A 5,374-nucleotide genomic window follows, 5' to 3' on the forward strand; every position below is an offset into this window, starting at 1 on the left:
AATAAATGTCCCGTCCTGTATAATTTGTCAATTCATGATAAGAACGAAAATGATGGAAAATGTGCACAACTATCGATATATTATATACTAGTTATCATACAAAGAATAATATAAAGTATTTCTATAAGATATGTAATTTATTTGTTCAAGCCTAAATGGTCAACAATGTTTTTTGTGTGTGTACTCCTATCATTCATTGCACCACACAAATGTATCTGTAAATTGTGTCACAGTAACAATCTACTCATGAACACTTCTAGTTTCCAAATCCAGAGTTAACTCCCAGAGGAGTGTTGCTGCTCATTTGGTGGCCCTTACAGAGTGGCCCATCAACTTAAATCCAATCATTTTTTTGTGCTTTTGTACTTGTCTTTTGTATCAGATTCTACTAATCAGTTTATAAGTAGAAACATGTTTGGTAGAACTGGGATTAAACAAAGGCTTGCACACTTTGTGGTTCCTTAAGAGCAGGTTGGAAAGGTTGGAAAACAGACTGAACCAGATTTTCCTCTATGTTTTTGCCTGTGCTTAATTCAGTTTTCTTTTTTTATCCTGAAAAACTCCTTAGTCCTTAACGATTACAAGCCTACCCATAAGACCATGCAGCCACCCCTATGCTTTAAAAATATGAAGAGTGGTACTCAGTAATGTGTTGTATTGGATTTGCCCTAAACATAATTGCTTTGCCACATTTTTTTTTTTTCAGAATTACTTTAGTACCTTGTTGCAAACAGGATGCATCTTTTGGAATATATTTATTCTATATAGGCTTCCTTCTTTTTACTCTGTCGATTAGTTTAGTATTGTGGAGTAACTACAATGTTGTTGATCCATCTTCAGATTTCTTCTATCACAGCCATTAAAGTCTGTAACTGTTTAAAAGTCATCATTGGCCTCTTGGTGAAATCTCTGAGCGGTTTCCTTCTTCTCCGGCAACTGTGTTAGGAAGAACGATATTGGTATTTTATTAGGATCTCCATTAGCTGTTGTGAAAGCAGCAACTACTCTTCCTGGGGTCTACACAAAACATGAAACATGACATAATATAGAACATTAATAGATGTTAAAGAACAAGTCAAGGACAGAACCACATAAATTATATTTGTAGTGACTGGGTTTATTGATACACCATCCAAAGTGTAATTAATAACTTCACCATGCTCAAAGGGATATTTAATGTCTGCATCAGTAGGTCCCCTTCTTTGCGAGGTATTGAAAAACCTCCCTGGTCTTTGTGGTTGAATCTGTGTTTGAAATTCACTGCTCGACTGGGGGACCTTACAGATAATTGTATGTGTGGGTTACAGAGATGAGGTAGTCATTCAAAAATCATGTTTAACACTTTTATTGCACACAGAATGAATCCATGCAATATGTGTCTTGTTAAGCACATTTTTACTCCTGAACTTATTTCGGCTTGCCATAACAAAGGGATGGAATACTTATTGACTGATGACATTTCAGCTCTTAATTTTTAATTAATATGTAAAAAATAAACATCATTCCACTTTGACATAATGGGGTATTGTGTGTAGGACAGTGATCAAAAATCAAAATGTAATCCACTTTAAATTCAGGCTGTAACACAACAAAATGTGAAAAAAGTCAAAGGGTGTCAATACTTTATGAAGGCACTGATTGTTCGCTAGGAAATATGGCCGCAAAATTAGCAGCGTCACTACTGGGGGTGTAAAGTCTGGATTTGGAAACTAAAAGTGCATCTGATTAGAGCGCACCATTATTGCTTAATTTAATACCTTTTTTGGCAGAGCTGAGAATTTTTTTTTTTGCTCGCGCAACAGGCATCTATATCGGTCAACTAATACTAGTAATGGCCCAGAGCACTACTTTTGTGAAAACATTATTATAATTTTGTATATATATTTGTTTTATTATTCTGATTTTCAAGGGGTACTGCAGCTGATGACCTACACACAATACCCCATAATGTCAAGGTGGAATTATTATTATTATAATCAATATAGATTTTTACAAATGAATAAAAAATGAAGAGCTGAAATGTCTTGAGTCAATAAGTATGCAGTCCCTTTGTTATAACAAGCCTAAATAAGTTCAGGAGTAAAAGTTTGCTTAATAAGTCGCATATTAATTTGTAGGGGCACACTCTGTGCAATAATATTGTTTAACATTATTTTTGAATGACCACCCCACACATACCATTTTCTGTAAGTTCCCTCAGTCGAGCAGTGAATTCCCAACACAGATTCAACAAGGGAGGTTTTCCAATGCCTCGAACAGAAGGGCACCTATTGGTAGAATGGTAAAAAATAAAGCAGACATTGAATATCCCTTTGAGCATGCTGAGGTTATTAATTACACTTCGGACAGTGTTTCAATACACCAAGTCACTAAAAATATAATTGATGTAGTTCTGTCCTTGATCTGTTGTCTATTAATGTTCTATATTATGTCATGTTTCATGTTTTGTGTGGATCTCAGGAAGAGTAGCTGCTGCTTTCACAACAGCTAATGGAGATCCTAATAAAATACCAATACCATTCTACCTAACACAGTTGCCGGAGAGGAAAGAAACCACTCAGGGATTTCACCAAGAGGCCAATGGTGACTTTAAAACAGTTACAGAGTTGAATGGCTGTGATAGGAGAAATCTGAAGATGGATCAACAACATTGTAGTTACTCCACAATACTAAACTAATCGACAGAGTAAAAAGAAGGAAGCCTATACAAAACAAATATATTCCAAAATATGCATCTGGTTTGCAACAAGGTACTAAATTAATACTGACAAAAAAAATGGCAAAGCAATTCACTTCTTGTCCTGAAATGTGATGTGTTGTATTGTATTTGCCCTAAACATATTACTAAGTACCAGTCTCCATATTTTCAAGCATAGTGGTGGCTGCATCATGTTATGGGTATGCTTGTAATCATTAAGAACTGGGGAGTTTTTCAGGATAAAAAAAATAAACGGAATGGAGCTAAGCACAGGCATAAACCTAGAGGAAAACCTGGTTCAATCCACTTTCCTGTAAGGCATCTAGGTGTATCAGGAAAGGATGAGTCAGGCACAGAACACAGAAATGAGTAATTCACGTAACTTGACTCAAAACAACAAATGTTCCAAGAAGGAAAATAATCAAGCTCACAAATACAGACCAACTTACAACAAACAAACACGCACAAAACCATGGGGGAACCAGAGGGTTAAATAAGGAACATATAATTATGGGAATGGAAACCAGGTATGTACAATGAAGACAAAACAAAGGGAAAATGAAAAGTGGATCGGTGGCGGCTAGAAAACCGGTGACGTCGACCGCCGAACGCCGCCCGAACAAGGAGAGGGACCAACTTCGGCAGAAGTCGTGACATTTCCACTAGACACCAGGAGATGAATTCACCCTTCAGCAGGACAATAACCTAAAACACAAGGCCAAATCTACACGGGAGTTGCTTACCGAGAAGACATTGAATGATCCTGAGTAGCAGAGTTACAGTTTTGACTTAAATCTACTTATGGCAAGACCTGAAAATGGTTGTCTAGCAATGATCAAAAAGCCTCTTTGACAGAGCTTGAATAATTTTGAAAAGAATAATGGGCAAATGTTGCACAATAAAGGTGTGGAAAGCCCTTAAGAGACTTAACTGCAAAGACTCACAGCTGTAATCGTTGCCAAAGATGCATCCACTAAACATTGACTGAGGGGTGTGAAAACTGGGTCATTATGGGGTATTGTGTGTAAATGGTTGAGAAGAAAAAAAGTCAGCCTGTAACATATCAAAATGTGGAATAAGTCAAGGGGTATGAATACTTTCTGAAGGCGGTGTATGTCCAATATGGAAAAATCAATTGATGGGCCACTATAAGTGCTGCAAAATGAGCAGCAACACTTCTCTGGGTGTAAAGTGGGTTCGGCACAAAAGCTCTAACAGGTTAACTGATATTTCCTAACATGACTTTGTTGGGTAAAGACTCAAAACTCACTGACTCAACTGCACCCAACTCCTTTCCCACCCCACCCTAAAACCACAAATGAATCCGCTAAAAGGCAAGGATCCACGTTCTCCCAAAATGTACTACCAATTCAATCTTCTGGGATCTTCTTTCCATCTGTGCGGTACAATTAATGACCATAGCAATAAATGCCAAGCAGCCAACCTTACTAAAGCACAAACTGTTTGGGTCACTCTGTATTGGCCTACTACTCACAGGGATCCTCTCAGGCTCCCTCACCCTTTGCCCACCATCCTACATCTACTTTCCTCACTGCCTCAGCATATGACACATTCTGCACTGCTTTGAAACTTAAATATGTCTCACTCGCACAGGACATTTCTGATCCCTAGCAACATGGCCATCCCCACAATTTTTCTTTTTTTTTGTTGTTGAATTTTACCCCTTTTTTTCTACCCAATTGTTGTAGTAGCTACTGTCTTGTCTCATTGCTACAACTCCCGTACACCGTGCACCTGGCAACCTTGGCTAGCGCGTACTGCGCCCGACCCACCACAGAAGTCGCTGGTGCGCGATGAGACAAGGAGATCCCTACCGACCAATCCCTCCCTAACCCGGACGACGCTAGGCCAATTGTGCGTCGCCCCACGGACCTCCCGGTCGCGGCCGGTTACGACAGAGCCGGGGCGCGAACCCAGGGACTCTGATGGCACAGCTGGCGCTGCAGTACAGCGCCCTTAACCACTGCGCCACCCGGGAGGCCTCATCCCCACAATTGAAACACCCCACTTTTTACCCTGAAACTACACAGTCTTTTGTCCTATGGCCCCCGGCACATATCTCACACATTGGAATCTCCCTCCTACATACTGCTACAACATTACCATAAACCTGGCACCTGAAACAACATAGTGGATTTGGAACAAAAGCTCTCGCGGGATAACTTATATAGCGCAGCATGACTTTATCCAACACTCGGCATCAGAAGTCAGGACTGACAGGGTTTCCTCAGTCGCACCAAACGGCGTGCATCACAACACTAGGGATCCCCAACTTCAATTGATCCACCTTAACACTCAAACCCCATCCCAGTCATCACTTCTTTCAATGGCGCTGGAGAGCAAAGCAGGACACCACTTTCGTCCCTCTGAGCAGCAGACAGACAAAAAATCAACACATGTCCACCTCTGGATACTTTGACCTAATTGACAAAAGCCAACTCCTTCTTCATGACTTTTTAAGGCATGGATCCACTTTCTCCACTAATCGTACTCCCACCTGTGCTAGAGTCAACTTGGGAATTTGCTCGGAAGCCTTCACCTCACCTGATGACCTGTTCTTGACCCAAAGGAGAGAGTACTCTGTATTTTTCAGTCGGTTTCTGGTTTGTACTTTGCGCCCTTCTTTCTGTCTCGATTAATCTCCGCCATCCACCC

This window comes from Oncorhynchus mykiss, chromosome 27, assembly GCF_057628025.1.
Source record: "Oncorhynchus mykiss isolate SJ-2025 chromosome 27, ASM5762802v1, whole genome shotgun sequence".
Lineage (NCBI taxonomy): Eukaryota > Metazoa > Chordata > Actinopteri > Salmoniformes > Salmonidae > Oncorhynchus > Oncorhynchus mykiss.